Genomic DNA, 19103 nt, shown 5'->3' on the forward strand with positions numbered 1-19103 from the left:
AAAAAGGGTCTGGAGAGATGGATAGGTAGATAAGAGCACCGGATGTTCTTGCAAAGGACCCAGGTTCAGTTGCCAGCACCCACATGGTAGCTAGCACTTGGCTATAACTCCAGTTCCAGGGGATCCAACACTCTCTTCTGGCCTCTGCAGGCACTGCATGACACAGGTGCACTTACATGCAGGTAAAACAATCATATACATAAAATGAAAATAAATTTAAAAAAAAAATTTAAGGTGGGAGTGAAGGGGTGGGGGACAACTGAGAGGAGTGGGATGGATTAACCAAAGTCAAGGATGTATGAAAAAGCCTTATGGAAACTCACTTCTTTGTCATTTAAAAATATAATTTTTTAAAAAGTTTGAACATAAACTACCTAGCATGAGTGAACAAACCTACTTTCAGAAGACATGAGTTATTAAAACTCTGTCAAGCATGGGATGCCTCCCTATGAGTTATTGGTCAAGAAAGCCCAGAAGTCCCCAAAACAACACAAGCTATTGCCAATGTTCTTGGTTGCCCACCATAACTAGATGGTAAACCCTATTGCCAAAACCACACCATACTTTAGCTGCAGAGAGACGTCAAGCTAGAACTAACTTCAAACTTCCTCCTTACTGGGCTAGTTTCATAGTGCCAGAAAGTGCTGTGCAGGCCACTGGGAGAGAAAGGATGTCAATGGCCTTACCTAGCAATGAACCCTGCATGCTACAATAATGCCATTCCAGGCAAGATGCTCCTACTGGAGCAATGGTGGCGTGAAGGTTATGGGAGCAATCGACCACTTTCTGAATGGCTCTGAGGCCTGCTCCACAGGAGGAAATCCATGCCTTGTAGTATAAACCTGGGAAGGTCATAGGGCCTGGGGGGTGGGGGTGGGGACCTACTAAGGGTGTTTTGCTAAATGAACACCTTGTCAATCTGCCTTCTACATACTGGTTTACACCTATAGAAGAGTGATGCTCTCAACCTCAGTCAAAGAAGCCTCTTTTTGCAGTGGGCAGCAATACAGAGACTAATAACTGGTCAGTGCTGAGAGTGACTATGGAATACCGAAAGCTAAAAGGAACGTTTGTATCACACACAACCCCCTCCCTCCATCAAGGCTCAGGGAACATGGTGAAAGAGAGGAAATAATCTAAGAGCCAGAGGATGAGGAGGGGTGCTGTGAAATGCTGTCTTTTGGACATGCCATGGTCACTTGGTCACTGCACAGCAGCCTACGCCTACGGTTACACACACAAAGTTCAGCCAATGGGACAAGTCAACATTCTAGCAGGCAGCATTAACTGAATTTAGTTGGTTCCAAAGAGGATGGGGGACACAAACACAAACAAGGGGATATATTGGGGGATTTCTGGGGGAGTGTGGAAGGGGGGAGTTTGGTGTGGGTACAATCAAGATATATTGTAAACATGGATGAAGTTGTCAAAGAATAAAAGAAGAACCACCACTACCTGATATGAACATTAATGACAAAGAAATTAATCTGAATTTCTGTGCCATAGTTTGATGTAAGGGATCCCTACCTAAGGCTACAAGTTCATCCCCCCCACCACCCCAAAAATCAAGAAAACAAGAAAAAAAAAACTATCAAAATCCAGCAGGTGGTTCCTTCATCAGCTTCAGGACAAATTCAAAGTTACCATGTAGACTGGAAAATGGCGTGGGATGTGAAGAGACAAAAAATGGTCTATGAACATGCTGACGAGAGGCTGCGGATCAATTCACTTAGGAAGAATACCATTTTGCCAAAAGGCCTTCAGGAAACGGCTGATGAAGAAATTGCTGCCCTTCCCCGGGATAGCTGTCCTGTTAGAATCAGAAATAGGTGTATTATGACATCCCGTCCTTGTGGTATAAAGCAGCGATGGAAGCTTAGTCTCATAGTCTTCCGTCACTTAGCTGACCACGGGCAACTTTCTGGCATCCAGCGAGCAATGTGGTAAACAGTTTCAGGACCAACAGAACTTTCAGGAAAGCCAGTGCTGGCAGCAAGGAGAGACTTTTCTAATTAAACCCTAGGATTTATAAGGTTCTAGTATGTTTAGTAGGCATGATGCTGTCTGTGGGTAAATTACTTTTATATTTTAAATGAAAAAATGTGGATATTTCTGTCATTGAATTATCCTTTCTCTTTAACTTAATAGACATATTATTCCTATACAAGGAATGAGAGTGAAATAAAAATACTTTCTGTGGAAAAAAAAAAATTCAAGATCAATCTAGTCCCAGAAGGTTAATCTAATAGTTCATTAAAGACAAGCTAGAAACCTAGCCTGAAGCAACTGGCTAGCCTGCCAGAGACCTGACAGGGAATAGGCTGGGAGACTGGGCATCTTCTGACTGAATTCTGTCAGAGCTAAAGGGAATGCTGGGTGCTACTTCACACTGTAGGCTTCCACATGATGGACAGCACCTCTAGGAAGAGGAACACACAAACATATTCTTCAGTGCTCTTCCGGTATTAACAAAGCCTGTGGTTTTCTGCAAATAAAGTTTCTGCTGCTTTGCAAACATCTATATGGAGAAAAAATTCTCCCAAAGACCATTCCACAGGTGAGAATTTTGCCACCAGCTGTATCCTGTTACCCAAAGGAAATGAACTGTAAGTGGCCTACAGGCACAAACAAGGGAGAGAAAGCCCATAAATTAAGTGCTGACATTTATCGCTACGGTAGTAAGAATAAATTTTAAATTTAGAAAATTCATACATAGCTGTACCACATGTAAATTTACTTCTGAAGGGGTTAAAATAGATATCCGGTACAGAGACTGCCATATTCAAGCCTTTATACTTCCTCCATCTTCCCTAACTTCTATCATCAAAAAACTAAGTGGCCTAATGGGCTAAATCAATTATAAATCACCTGGAAAACCTAAAGATACCTTGCTGGGATGAATCCCAGGATCTGCAGCAGCTATCCCACAGATTACAGGGACATCACAGGGACACAGCTTGGACACATTATATAACAAAAGCATTATCAAATCAATTGTACAAGTGAAAGCAGAGAGGTCAGAAACAGATGCTGAAAAGCAGTCAATATTAGCTTTTAACTGACAAAAATGGTTCCCATGTCTTGAGGATAAAGACTGCCTTCAATATTATGATTCCACAATAATGTCTTGAAAACAATGGCATTGAAAAATAAGAGATGACAATTTAGAAAGTAATCTGGAAATTGGACAAACACATATATAACAACAGATTTCAACTTCAAATTGAAGAAATTTGTAAATGTCATGAGATGAAAATGCTACAGAGACAAAAAAAAACAATGCTTTTAGAAAATTCTACAAAAGTTCTTAAATTTACTTTTATGTTATGTATATGAATGCTTGGCCTGCATGTAAGTACACTCCATGCATGAAATGCTACGGAGGGCAGAAGAGGGCACCGGATCCCCTAGAACTGGAGTTACAGATGGTTATTAGCCTCCATGAAGATGCTACAAACTCAACCCCAGCCCTTTGCAAAAGCAGTCAGTGCTCTGAACCACTAAGTCATCTCTCTAGTCCCTTCTAGTAAAAGCTTTAAAAAATAAGTTATTAATTGCTTAAGTGAAAATTATTTCTAGCAGGGGTTTTCTATCCATAAAACATTTCTGACCTGAATAATCCCCTGAGGAATTGTTCTGGTTCTTTATAAAGAGAGAGTATGTTTTGTTTGTTTTGTTTTAAAGACTTTTTAAAAATGTATGTGTGAGCTGAGCATGGTGGTGCAAGCCTTTAGTCTCAGCACTCAACAGGCAGAGGTAGGTGGATCTCTGTGACATAGAGGCCACCCCGGGGCTACAGAAGAGACTCTGTCTCAAAATACGCCCCCCAAAATATATATATATATGCATGCCAGCATGAGTTTATGTGTATCAAGTGGGTGTAAAAGCACACAGAAGCCAGAAGAGGGCATGGAATCTCCTAGAGGAGTTATAGGCAGTTCAGAGCAGCTATTGAGTGTTGGGAACCAAATCCCAAGTACTATGGAAAAGCCATACGCACTTTTAACCTTGAATGCCATGTCAACACAGAACTTTTGGGTAACACCATTAATCTTTTTTTAGTAGAGAATATTACTATTCAAAGACAAAAAAATTATGATTGTTCTGAAATAACATAAACATTTCTCAACCTCTCACTACATAGAAGAAAGATGTATCCCTCAATCATTTCTCCTCTGACTAATATTTAGAACAGCATTCAAAAAACTGAATTCACATTCTTAGGGTACACTGTAGAGTAGCTATGCACTTTTAAACAGGTGATCTATAAAAACTGTGGTGAATTCTGTCTAGATATTAATAAAGATAATGCATACTGTTTCACAAAACATAAGTTTTGAACATTGCTAAGATAAAGAACTGATAAGATTAGATCTCTAAGTTCAAATTCATTTACAAGGTCTAAAATGGTAATCAAGGAATGGCGGTGCACACCTACAACCCCAGCACTCAGGAGGCTGAAGCAAGAGATTATTGGGTTCCAGGTCAGCCTGGGCTATATAATGAGATCCTATCTGAAACAAACTAAAAAATTAAGAAAAGAAAGCATGATTTGAAGATTTTCATAACTTCATCAATTCACCGAAAATTATTTAAGAAGAATGACTTAATATATAGCTTTCAATCAAATTTGATTCTAAATTACCAGGCTAAATTTCATTATTACTATTATACTTGTTCTAGGTTTAGAAATAACAGACTTAAGAGAAATTTCATCAACTATTTCCTGATTTTCAAATCTTCTGAATTCTTCTTAATAAGAAACTCTGTAATATGTTAACATAATACAACACATAAATGGAAAACTAATTTCTTCTCTGAAATAATAATATAGATCTAGTATTAAAACATTTAGCATGTCTAGCTGTGTGAAAAGACAAATGGCACATAATAACTAGAAATGCAAAATAATAAATTGTTCTTCCTCATCAATAAGGAAAAAAGGTCATATTACTGTGTATGTGAAATTTCCAATACGTAATGTATATAGAAATGTACAAACACAAAGAAACCATCTGGGTACTACACAACATCCTCTCCCTAGCTGCTTTTGCAGAAGACCCAGATTCGAATCCCAGTGCTCAGATAGAGGCTAACAATCGTCCATAACTCCAGTTCCAGGGGATCTGACACCCTCTTCTGTCCTCCTCGGGCACTCCTTGACAAGGGTTCACTTACATACATGCAGGCACAACACTCACACACAAAAAAATAAAAGTAAATAAATCAAAAAAATGTTTGAAAAATACTAAACTTTGGGCTCAACACTTAACGGCTCACTGGCTGCTCTTGCAGAGGCCCTGAGTTTTGTTCCCAGAATCCACATGGCAGCTAATAATCATCCATAACTTCAGTCTCAGAGGTGCCAACACACTCTTCTGGGCTCCACAGACACTGCATGATACAGGTGCACTTCTATACATTCAGGCAAGATGCTCATACAACAAACAATAAAAAATATTAAAAATACTAAACGTTAAGGCTCAGCAGGAAAAGGCACTCACTGCCAGGCTTGATGACCAGAGTTGGATCTCCAGGACCCATATTATGGGTTCTCTGACCTGCACACATGCACAGTGACAGACAGGCAGGCAGGCAAGCATGCATGCATGCACACACAAAATCAACTGATCAATCAATTATTATATTAACTCCAAAGACCATGTATAGATAGTCTTTGAATCAGTGTTACAATAGTGCTAATTGCTGGTCCCAAGAGCTTTAATAATTTGGTCACAATAGCGTAACTGGTAACTTTTCCTGAAAGCCTTTCCAATCAAAAAGTAAATTAATTTAAAGAAAAGAAAAACTAAACATTTCAAGGTACACTATTCTAAAAGTAAAATATTGCTTTCAGCTAGTGCTCTTACTAGTGCTCTTACCCACTGAGCCATCTCTTTAGCCCCCTAAAAATATTTTTTACAAAGGAAAAAAATGTGTAAAAATATCTCATTAGATCCAGAAAAGGAATCTACCAGCAAACTAGAAACAGAAATTTCTCAAATTTACAAAAGGAATCTATGAAAAACCTAAACTTAAAAGAACACAGAAAGGGGCTAGAGAGCTGACTCAGCAGTTAAGAACACTAGTTGCTCTTGCAGAAGGTTGGGGTTCAAATCTCAGCACTCACATGGCAGCTAACAACCATCTGTAACTCCAGTTCCAAGGGATCTGATGTCATCTTCTGACCTCCTTGGGCACTGCAAGACACAGGTGCATTCACACACATGCGGAGGGAGGGAGGGGAAATTTGAATGTTTAACCTGTGACAAACAAGTTGATCAGAATTTCAGTTCTCACAATGGCAGTCGGAGCTGGTAAGTACTTAGGCAAGAAAAAGAAATAAACAGCATACAGATGGTATGGGGATTAGAAGAGATATAATAATGCAGCCTTCTACCTGCACACAACAGGACCTTCAAAAAAAGCTATTACAGGAGTTGGAGACATGGCTTGGCAGTTAAGATCAGGGGCTTCTCCCTCAGAGAACTCAGATTCAGTTCCCAGTACCCAGACGGCTTCTCACAACCATCTGTAACATAGTTCCTTGGGTTCTTTCACTCTCTTCAGGCCTTGGAAAACACTGCTTACATGTGGTACACATACATACACGCAGGCAAAACACTCATACACATAAAATAAAAATAAATCTCTTTTTTAAAAAGCTACTACGTCAGTCACGGCGGCACATGTCTTTAATCCCAGCACTCAGGAGGCAGAGGCAGGCAAATCTCTGTGAGACTGACACAAGTCTGGTGCACATGATGAATTCTAGGCCTCTGGGTTTACAAAGAGACCTTCTCTCAGTAAGATATAAACACATACAAATACATGTATGTATATATATGTATGTATGTGTATATATCTATACATATATGTATACATGTTAAAGCTTCTAAAATAAGTGACTTTAGCAAGGTGGAAAGTCATAAGGACAATGTATAAGAATCTGCATTCCTGCTACAACAGACAAATCAAAGCTGAAATTTCAAATATTTACAGTAGCATCAAAAATATGAAATACAAAAAAATATGAAATACAAAACTGGAGAGATGGCAGAGCAGTTAAGAGCACTGGCTACTCTTACAGAAGACCCGGGTTTGATTCCTAGTACCCACATGGAGGCTAACAACTGTCCATTAACTCCAGTTCCAGGGGAATTCGATGCCCTCTTCTGACCTCCAAGGGGATTGCATGGCACCTATGCACATACACATGCAGGCAATACACTCACACACTTAGAATATATATGCAAAGCCTGTATACTAAAAATACAAAAGTTACTTTGAAAACTTTTACAAATTTGCAAAAACTGCAAAGGATGAATTGAGAACAAGCTGCACCAAAGCAGTATTCTCTAAAATCAGTAAGAGTAAACTTTCTCTAAATAATCATGTTTTAAGTCAGATTTTATATAGAACTCTACAAATCCAGTTCCTATCCAAAACTCTTCACTTACTCTTTGTTTTACTATTTTCATATGATAAAGAACAAAATTCCTCAGAGAATATAGAACTCAACTGAGAACCAAACATTTCTTTAGTACTCTGGTGTTCTTTAAACCTATAAAAGCTATTTGAAGGACAGGGCCATGGTTCAGCGGGTAAAAGTGCTAACTGCAGTAGCCTGAAGATCCAAGTTCAAAAGCCAGAGGCAAGTACCTGTAATCCCAGCACTCCTACTATAACCCGGGAAGCAAAGAGAGGAGACTCACCCAGAAGCTTACAGACCAACTACCCCTTCAACAGTAGAAAGAAGAAAGCCCCTTCCTCAACAAGGTGGAAGATGAAAACCACTGACTCTCAAAAGTTGTCCTCTGACTCCACACACATGCTGTGGCATGCTCAGGCCTGCATACACAGTATCAATATTGTAAAGTAAAAGATATGCACTCATGTGTCACTTAATGCCATGGCTGTGTAGGGTGACTGAAGTAGGTGAACAGTGTGCTTTCACAAACCTACAAGATACAGTCTACTTTATCACCTATATTATACAGTATAGTCACTATTGCATATATGGTTTCTCAATGATCTAAATGTTATGCAGCACATGATTCTCTTGTTAAGATACTGGGGTACTTATCCTTCCAAGCTATAAATCACAATCAATTTGAACAAAAGTTGCTTTATTTCATAATCTTATTATTTTATAATCCTAAAGACTAGATCTCATCTCCTACTGGAGATTAAAATGGACCAAACACATTAAGACAACTATTAAACCCCCAAAATAAAAGTCATAACAGAGCATATACTTCTAGAAGGGTTGCGATTCTGACTAACTTTGAGGGATATCAGTCATTAAATATTTTCAGATAAATCTTAACATGTAATCTGAGTTTTCAGTCAGTCTAGAAAAATTACAAGGCAGAGGGAGCAATCTAATTTCAGTTCTTTGCAGCCCTGGTAGGTCTTGAAATACCTCAGAACTTCTTTTATCCTGAACAATATAAGGAAGTATTTTGTTTGAGGCCAGCCTGGTCTACACGGCAAGTTCCAAGCCAATCTGGGCTACACAGTGAGACCCTACCTCCAAAAGAAAAAAAAGTATTACAAACAGGGTTTCACTCAGTTACCTGAGAATGTAAGACCCACCTGTCTACACAAGAGGAAATAATCATTTTAAGAGGAAATAATCATAAATGGGTTCTAACTAGTAATGAGCAAGCCTAGACTGTACCTATACCATCTAAACCATGAAAACAGTGGGAGTTTTCTGTTTTTACCATCACTTTCCTGTTATTCTCAGACAAAAAAAAAAAAAAACACAAAATTTAGTATTTATGTTTCAGTCCATATGAAGATACTAAAAACCAGGCATCAAAACACTCCTAACTTGATTTCAGTCAACACTTCAAGCTCTAAGTAAAGTGAAGACAGAGAACACATACTGATCAAATTTGCTGGATACAACAGGCAACACAATCCAGAGCTAAAAAGACTACGGAGTGGAATATCAACTCCTGAAACTACTATTTCATTCATTTATTTATTCATCAAAGTAGCTACTACTAGGTTGTCAGTGCTGTAGCTGGAAAACAGAGTGAAAATACAGTGTTTGTTTGCCTGTGTGGTAGTGCATACTTATAACTCCCAGTTGCTGCAGAAGGATTTTGATTTCCAAGCAGGCTTCAGCTTTAAAACAAACAAACAAACAAACAAACAAAAAAAAAAAACCTTGCCTTTAAAGTATATACACTATAGGACAAGATGACCAAAAGGGGGAATTAATACCTTAGCTATCCAGGCAGACTATAAGGCAAAGGAATGGTCAGTTCTACCTGGGAAAGAAAGGGTGGTTACAGAATATTTCATTCTTGAGCAGAATCTTAGAAGTTGGAGTTGGAAGAGGGAAAGTGTGGGGGGAGAAAGAGAATTGCCCAACATCAGGGATGAGAAGAAGTGTCATTCTAAGAACAGACAAAAAAACTAAAGGTTGCCTTATACAGAGGCACAAATAATGTATGTGATGGCTAATCCTAGAGTGTCAACTTGACTGGATCTGGGATTAACTGAAATGAGAGACCTTCTTGACTGGATCATCTGAAGCTGGAAGACACACCCAAATGTGGGTGGTACCTTCTGATAGCAGCCCATTTAAAAGGCCTTGGCAGTAGAGAGCATTTGCTTTTGCCACTTGCCTTCTCTCTCTCGCTGGTGAGTTTGTCTTGCTGCTGCAGACTGAAGACCAGCCAATCTTTTGGAATTCATCAGACCTTCAGCACTAGATTGGGACTACTGAGACATCCAACCTCGTGGACTGAGTGACTACTAGATTCTCACCTTCTCCAGTGTGGTGCAGCAGTTGTTGGACAACAATACTCGGACTCTATCCTGTGAGCTAATCTGATAAATCCATATATAAACCCATTGTATTTTTGCTTACAATGTATAATTGCTTAGGTAGTACATGCAATAAGACGAGAGCAGAGGCTTCCACGGGCAGGGCAGGTCAAAGTAAACAAAACCCACATTCATTTAAACGTTTATTGAGGAACTGGAGAGATGGCACAACAGTTAAAAGAGCACTGGCTGCTCTTGCAGAGGTCCCAGGTTCAGTTCCCAGCACCCACATGATGGTTAACAACAGTCTGTTACTCCAGTCCCAGGGGACATGATGCCTTCTTCTGACCTCCTCAGGCACTGCACGACACAGGTGCATTTACATGACATACAGGCAATACACTCGTGCACAGAAAATAAAAATAATAAATAATGGCTGGAGAGATGACTCAGCAGTTAAGAGCGCTCTTGCAGAGGACCTGGGTTCAAGTACCAGCACCCATATGGTGGCTAATAACCATTCATAACTCCAGTTCTAGGGGAATCCAACACCCCCTTCTGACCTCCATTGGCATTGCATGACACGGTTCACTTACACACATGCAGGCAATACACTCATACACATAAAATAAGAATAAACAAAATTTTAAAATATTTAAAAAATATTTTTAAAAAACATTTACTGAATACCTACTATGTACCAAGCACTGAATATATACAAAGCATTACAGTCAAAAATAACAAATAAAGGCAGGAAAATGTAGTATTCGCAAAAAACACTCATAAAATTAAACATTAAATTAAAATAATCGACAGCATAAAATGGCTGAAAAAATGGAATGTATTAACAGATGGTGAGAGAGAGAGAGAGAGAGAGAGAGAGAGAGAGAGAGAAATTAAAACAGTAACAGATGTATAGTGTCCAAAGAAGAGGAGGTAACAGGTGATTCCAAAGCCTTCTTTACTTTTTACTCCACTGGCCTAGAATATAACGCTATAATCTGGGAACTTACCAAGACAAACACAAATGGAAACAAAGTGAAGGATATGAGTACAGAAATGCAAAGCATGTTTTAAGAGTAACAGTTGGTGAAATTAGAGAGGTCCAACCAGGAGAAAAGATCAAAGGACCTTTAAATTTCTCTTAATTTCAAGATTCCACAGCTTAACAACCAAGCAAATGTTTTAAAATCTTATTTCTGATGTTTTGAATATTTTATTGATGTCATTGCTGTCACCAAGGAACTATGTGCCATGCTATAGGACAGGAAAGGGGATGAAGGGGATCCTTCAAAGGACTCAAAAATTATTAAAATTGAAATATTTGTTTCAAAGACCTTCAATTTAGCCTACCAGAGACCAGAACACAGACCCACAACAAAATATACAGCAAGATTTAAAAGTTACAGGTGCCTAAAGAACATTATAAATAACTTTAGCAGAAAAATGAAGTTTAGTTTTTCTGATTTTATTATTTATCTATTTAAAACTAATAAAAGAACAAGAGGTAAGGAAACAAAAATTCTGAAACCACAGTAACTCAATTTTTGGTCACAATATAAATTTGTTAAAGGTCCTTAATTTGGCAGTACATCTCCTGTGGTTAAAGTCCAGCTACCACTCTCCTAGCTGTACTCTGTGTGTGTGTGTGTGTGTGTGTGTGTGTGTGTGTGTGTGTGTGTGTACACAAGTTCATGTGAGTTCAGGTGTGCGCATGCTACGGCATACAAGTAGAGGTCACAGGGCAATTTTGGGTGTTGATCTTCCCCTTCTACCTCATTCTGAAACAAGGTCTCTTTGCTTTTGGCCACTGAATATACCATACTAGATGGCCCAGAACATTGAAGCAGGAATACTGGGAGTACAGACTCATGCTACCCAGTTCATTTTTACATGGGTTCTGGGGATGCAAACTCAGATCCTCATGTTTCCATCACCCACTAAGCCAACTCCCCAGATCTAGCTCTATAAACTTAAGCAACCCAAATATAGCCCTGAACCTCAATCTCTAAAAATAAGAAGCTACCAGTTTTGCTTCCTTTAAAGTTAATTCTTTTAAAATGAGGGAAAAAATGCACAAATATGGGTAATAACTTAGAACACATCATGAGAAGACCAAAAGAAACCCAGAGGAAAAGGTTTCCATGGAAGGCTTATTATAGTAGATTCTTTTAAGCTTAAAAAACTCTTAACAAATAGATACAACCTTTTTTTTGCAAGAAAATAGACATGAAACCTCAAAGAACTTGGTGATACTTTGCTCCAACTAGTAAACTATAAAGTTGATTTAACTCCAATACTTTCTGTTTTTAATTCCTATACTGTATATTTGCTCCCAAAATCAGTAACTAGATTGGTAAAGTTTGGTTACTGTTGCCCACACATGGATGGGCACAGGTACAAGACAGACCAGGAAGATGTTTGAATATTTATAAAGAGTAAAATCATATCAGATAAAGCAGAACAGATGGAGGCACCCTCTGCCCTAGATCAGACTTAACCCTTTAGTTACTGTATTTCATAAAGGCTAAGTGGGAAGAAAGAAACAATCTTCTAGGACATCCAAGGGTAGATAAGGAAAGAGGTGCAAACAAGGGCTTGGGGCAGTATTTCAAAATTTTAACCATCATTGTAGCCTTTTGAGTACATAAAAGCTGGGCATAAAATACACAAGCACATATTCTTTAGAATCAGAGGCTTCCACTAATGACTAACATTACCAAGTGACTCTTGGCACTGTCACTAGCAACATGACCTGGGAGAAAGAAGCACAGACTCAACAAAAGCCTCCCTAGAGGCTGCGTTCTGTCAAAGCTGACTCTGTATCAATAGAACTCACTGTGTTTCAAGTCCCCAATTTAGTGCAAGTGCATACTTCTGCCTTTAGCCCTTTCTCAGAAACAAGAAAAAAAGAGGAAAAGTCAAAGACCAAAAAGGCAGACTGGAAAAGCAGCACACACACAAACTCCAGTGCTCATTCCAGACTAGTAAAAAGGAACTGGCTCTGACATTTTTTTTTTTTAAATCACCATACTATGGCATTTTGTGCAATTTAGTCTGAGTAGAATTTATTCTACTGATCTTACAACACTAGATCTGTGAAACCCAGAAAGCAACAACACTACAGTAACTGAAATCAGCCAGGCTTGTTAGAACCAGACATTTCAGGAGACGTGAAATAGTGAAGCCTCAATTCTTTTTAGGCTCACCATGAAAAAGAATCATCTTTTTCTCCTCAGTCACAACCATGGTCAAAAAGGTAATGATCTTTAACTTTTTTTTTTTTTTTTCATTAAACTTAGGAAACACTTAACTTTAATCACATTTTTCATTCCACTTTCTTACATTCTACAGCTCCAATTGTGGGTATATGACAGACCTTTAAAAAAGGTCTAAAAAAACTGTTTCATGGGGAAACTGGAGAGCTGACTCAGCAGTTAAGAGTGCTGGCTGCACTTGTAGAGGACCCAGGTTCGATTCCCAGCACCCACATGGCAGCTAACAACTGTCCGTAATTCCAGTTCCAGGGGACTTGACACCCTCTTCCGGCTGTCAAGGGCACTGCATGCACAGGATATATACATGCAGACAAAACACTTGATACATATAAAAACGAAGTGTTTATGTTATTTGAGTTTCTATTCATTTTGTTTCACTATTTTCCCTCTCTTCAAGTTAGAACATCCTTACTATCTACAAGTTGCACTACTGTATCATTCTGTTATACTATTAATATCCTGAAAAACCACTTACTACATTTTTTTAATATAATCTTTCTCCGCTGAGACTTTGTAGCTTTTCATTACAGTAGATCTTCCTGAGTCGTACAATTGCTTTAAAATTCTGAGCTGCTAAGTCTAGCATCTAGGTTGTCTTGGGATCAATTTCCACTGTCTTTTTGTTATGTTTTCTCTTTAGAATGGATCCTATGATCCTGCTTCTTTACAGTGTGTCTTGATATTGTAGCAACTCCAGATTATTCTCCTTCCCCAAAAAACTTCCTTTTTCTTTTTTTCTAGTTTAAGCAGGCAGTTATTTAAACTCAGATGACAAACTTCTGTCTCTATCAGCAGCTCAACCTCCATTCAATTTAAGCTTTGGCTCAGCAGCCCCCATTTAAGCATAGTTCTATGATTTGCAAAGTTTCTACACAGAATATGGGCCATTCCCTGACTGGGATTTCTCTTTTCTATATTCTTCCTTTATGTTGCCAATGGCTCTGATTGTTCTAAAATACCTTCAGGACATAGACCATAAACAATTCAGATTTTTCATGGACTTTCTGCTGTCCCACAGGAGGGAGACAAGGCCTGCCATCTGGCAAGAAACCATGAAAAACAAGAAATTTATTCCAGCGTTTACTCATTCATTCTCTGCCAACCCACTGACCTCCAGACTCTGTTTTTGTTTACTCTCTGCTATCTTCATGCACTTGTTTTTTACATTTTACCCAGAGTTCATGATTAGTAAACAAAGAGAGAGGAAGTTTTGTTTGAATGTTGTAGTTTAAAAAAAGAAAAAGCTTATTTTGTTTCATTTATTGGAAATTACTTAAGTGAAATTTTTATACGGGTTTCTTTATAGTAAAAAGAAAAGCACATAACTCATAAAGGAGCACTGGAAAGTTAATAAGCTCCTAACATCAGAGGTTTATATGCTAGATAGCTTCAGTTATCAATTTGACATATCTGGGATGAGGGAACCTCAAGAAGGGAATTTCTGCTACTGGACTGGCCTGTGACCATCTTGACTGTTGAGTGATGTGGGACAGCTCAGCTCACTGTGGGTGGTGTCACCCCTGGGAAAGTGGTCCTGGGTTTTATAAAAAAGCAGGTTGAACACAGACCAAAGAAACAAGCCAGTAAGTAGCATTCCTCTGTGGTCTGTGCCTCAGTTTGTGTCTCCAGGTTCCTGCTTGAGCTGCCTGGCTTCCCAGAATGAAGGACTATACTGTAAGCTGAAATAAACCCTTTCCTCCCTAATTGGTCATGATGTTTATCACACAGCAACAGAAAGTACACTAGTACTTTTCATCGAAGGGATTCATACACAATGTGACTCTAAATTGTCATGTGCAAATGATGTCATATTTGAAATGACAAAGCATTAGCAGGAAAAGGAACATCATAGTTAAACAAAGCAGGAGCAGATAAAAGAAAGTTATTAACAGGATAGGGAAGCACACACAATTTAAAATATGAAACAGTAACTCAAAAGTAATCTAGAGAAATTTACTAGAAAGCAAAGACCATTTACAGGGGCAAAAACATCACTATATCCATTAATTTATACATTTTGACCCTGTGCTAAGCACTAAAGACAGAAATGAAAATATACAGTCCCTATCCCTGCAGAATTTAAAATCCACTAGCTAGAGTGAGGAGGGGACAATATAGTAGAAGTATACTCTTTCTGTTGCTGTGGTCACAAACTTGGTGGCTTAAAACATCAAAGTCTTGGGGCTGGAGAGATGGCTCAGCAGTTAAAGAGCACTGGCTGCTCTTGCAGTGGACCCAGGTTCAACTCCCAGCACTCAAATAGTGGGTAACAACTGTCAGTAATTCCAGTTCCAGGGGAATCCCACACCTTCTTCTGACCTCCGTTGGCACTGTACAACACAGTTGGACTTACACAAATGCAGGCAATAGACTCATACAACAAAATAAAAATAATATAAAGTATTTTTTAAAACCAGCAAAGTCTTTTTTTAGTTTTGTAGATTAGAAATGTTAGATGAATCTCTTTGGGTCATCAACTTGGTCTTGGGAGCTTTTGCAGGATCTTTCAGAAAGGTTGTTTCCCTGCTTCTTCCCCTGCACCCCAGCTTCTCTACAGCCATCTTGACTGCAGCACATTTCACCATCTTCAAAGTCAAGATGTCAAATTTCTCTACCTTCTTCAATTACGTTCTTCGCTACCCCCAGTCCCACCCGGGATGGGATTAGACAGGCCCCACTGATAATCAAAAAATATCTCACTACCTCACCTATAATCATCATCATATACGCAAGATGTTTATAGATGTCAAGGATAAGAACATAGGCATTTTGGTAGGGGGAGTATCATTTTATCAATATTAAGTATCATAAAAAGTTAAACAATCACCAACCAAATAAAGCACATATATGGCTAGCATGTGGGTGGCAGGATCCATAACTAATGTCACAAAATTAATTTCAGCTGTTTAAGAACTTAAAATAGTAATGGATAAAATGGAGGACAAGGTATGTCGGTGCTATTGCACTTTCCAGACCAAAAGAGGAGGAGGAGAGGAGGAGAGGAGGGGGGGAAGAGGAGGAAGAGGAGGAGGAGGAGGAGGAAGAAAACCTAGCACATGCTATTTATACACAGACAATCTCAGAAAATTGTATAGATGCAATGGGCAGCCATTAATTCTGCAAGTGTTAAAGCAGTAATAATACATATGCCCAAGAATGCAATTTCTTCTGATGATATGAAAATGGACTTAAAATGATATTCCTGTGACTAGGAAGCTGGGTCGCTATTGTAATTATCCCAGTAAATTATAAGATTGTTAATCTAATATGGTCAGTGGAAACAGACAGGAGAGAATTTGAGAAACACAGCTTTGAAAGAGAGCATAGCTAGCTGTGAGAGCTTTGACACAGTAAAAGCGAAGTCTAAGTAGGCATTTACCAAGAGTGTCTTAACTGACTGTACTATTAAGAAAAGAACAGATGAGCCAATCGTAATTTTACTGGAATATAGTAGATTAATTCCTGGTATGACACTTCTAAAGTCTCCTTTCTATACTTAAAAGTAACAAACAGTTCTTGACAATGATCAAGAGAGATGGACATGTGGATCTAAAGCTTATGGAAACTCTTGGTTTGAATACAGATTTGGACATCATTAACACACCAGTAATAGTTTACACTATCACTCTGCAGTCCAGGCTAGCGTGAAACTCACTATGTAACCCAGGCTGGGCCAGACTCATGAGTGATCCTGTTTCGCATTCTTGAGTGCTCTGAGTTAAGGCATGAGTCACTGCACCCAATGAAAAGAATTATTCATAAAGGAGCTAGGAAGGTTGGAGGAATGACAAAGACTGATATACTTAAGTATATGCCTCACCCCTTAAAAGGTCCTACTTCCACAATACAAACATTCCAAATTCTTTTCACAGAGGTATGGCTAAAAAAGGTTAAACGAGGCACCCATTACAATTAAATAATATAGTGACAAACTCATCTTCCACTGTATTCGTTACTTTTCTGTTGCTGAGATAAAACGAGACCAAGGCAACTTATAGAAGGAAGAGTTTATTTGAGCTTACAGTTGAGTCCAGGGGTATGAGTCCATAATGGCGGCACCAGAGCAGAAAGCCAAGCAATCACCTCTTGAAGCAGGCACAGGAAACAGAAACTGGAAATCTGGCAAGGCTTAAGAACTCTGAAAACCCACCCCCAGTGGTATGCTTCCTGCAGCAAGGCCACAGCTCCTAAAACCTCTCAAAACAGCACCACCAACCAGGGACAAAATGCCCAAATACTTGGAGCCTACCAGGGACATTCTCATTCAAACTATCACATTCCACTCCCTAGCCCCCAGAGGCTCATGACCATAGTAAATGCAAAATGTATTTAATGAACCTTCAAAAGTATTCCATCGTCTTTAGAAATGTTGGAGATTATAAAGCCTTTAAGGGGAATGTGGTAGTTGTATCAGCTTTCTGCTCCAGCCACCTCTGCCACCATGTCTCCACCACCATTATGGACTCTAACCCTCTGAACTGTAAGCCAAATAAACCCTTCTCTAAGTTGCCTTGGTCGTGGTGTTTTATCACCATGATAGGAAGTACCAATATAGAAGTTGGTACCAGGAGAGTAGGGTGTTACTGTGAAGAACCTGGCCATATCAGTTTTTGGAGGAATGTGGAACACTCTGGAAGTTTGGACTAGAAAAGCAGTTGAATACTATAAGCAGAGCTTAACAGACCATTCTAGTAGGAGCTTGAAAGGAAGTAGTGTTGAAAACAACGTAGCTCCAGAGGGAAATAAGGATTTAAGCAGCAACTGGGTTATTTTGGCAAAGAGTCTGGCTACAGTCTGCCCATTGACTAAGAACTTGCCTGAGGCTAAGTTGAAAAGTCATGAACTATTTCTTTGGCAGAGGAAATTTCAAGACAGCCTAACACTGAATCAGTGGCATGGCTATTAATGTTGAATATTATACAGATCTATAATGAAAAAGAGCAAGTGGGGCAGAAAGAAATGCAAAATGTAGAGTTTAAATTGAAAAAGAACACTAGGAAGATTAATGTTGGAGCCAAGCATGTGCTGAAGGAGAGGCTGGCTTTGATACGGAGATTAAAGTCATTCAGGAGAGGCCTACAGATCTGAGTTTAAACAATAAAAAGAGTATCTTCAGGGCAAGATCACATCCAGCTAAGACTCCAAATTGTGAAAGGAAAGCTCTGGAGGGGTTATCTACTCCTAGAAAAGCTGCTAATATGGATGAAGTAGGCCAGGATCCATACAGTCTGAGCCATCTAAGCCCTCTGGAAGAAAAATCCCAGAAGTTGGACATGGAGTTATTGGATTTGATGTTTAGCCTGCTAGTTTTTTATCTTGCTTTGTTTCAGTATTTCCTCAGTATGTCTTCATTCCTCCCTTTTGGAATGGGAATGTGTATTAGGTTCCAATGTATATTGGAAATACACAATTTGTCATTTGATTTCACAGGGGCTTACAGTTGAGAGATTGCCTTGAGTCTCAGAAGACTTTGAACTCCAGACTTCTGAATAGTATTGAGGCTGGTAAAGGCTATGGGGACTAGTCTTTGAAGGTGGGATAAATGCATTTTGCACTTTATATGGTTATGAGATTATGGGGGCCAGGGAATTAAATGTGGTGCTTTGAATGAGAATGCCCCCCATAGGCTCCAAGTATTTGGACATTTTGTCCCTAGTTGGTGGTGCAGTTTTGGGAGGTTTTAGGAGGTATGGCCTTGCTAGAGGAAGCATGTCACTGGGGGTGGGTTTTCAGAGTTCTTAAGTCTTGCCAGATTTCCAGTTTCTCTCCACTTCCTGTGCCTGCTTCATGTGATCCCTCTGCTTTCTGCTCCAGCCACCTCCTTCCACCATGCCTCCCCACCATTAGGAACCCTTACCCCCAGAACCATAAGCTCAAATAAACTCTTCCTTCTATAAGTTGCCTCAGTCATGGTGTCTTAACACAGCAACAGAAAAGTAACTAATACATCCACCAAAGGATATAGTTCTATAAAAAGAAATATATATATAGTACATGGAAGATGCTAAAATAAAAGCAAAGCATCTGGTATTAGCACAC

General features: G+C 39.1%; 1 protein-coding gene and 1 pseudogene across 7 annotated transcripts in view; one reads left to right on the forward strand and one right to left on the reverse strand.

Annotated features, from left to right (window-relative positions):
* Window positions 1-19103, reverse strand: part of Akap13 (A-kinase anchoring protein 13) — a 370808-nt gene that overhangs the window by 274094 nt on the left and 77611 nt on the right. The gene's annotated exons all lie outside the window — the stretch shown is intronic.
* Window positions 715-1947, forward strand: LOC115067570 (annotated as a pseudogene).

Source organism: Nannospalax galili, unplaced genomic scaffold (genome assembly GCF_000622305.1).
Source record: "Nannospalax galili isolate Female #2095 unplaced genomic scaffold, S.galili_v1.0 scaffold63, whole genome shotgun sequence".
Classification (NCBI taxonomy): Eukaryota; Metazoa; Chordata; class Mammalia; order Rodentia; family Spalacidae; genus Nannospalax; species Nannospalax galili.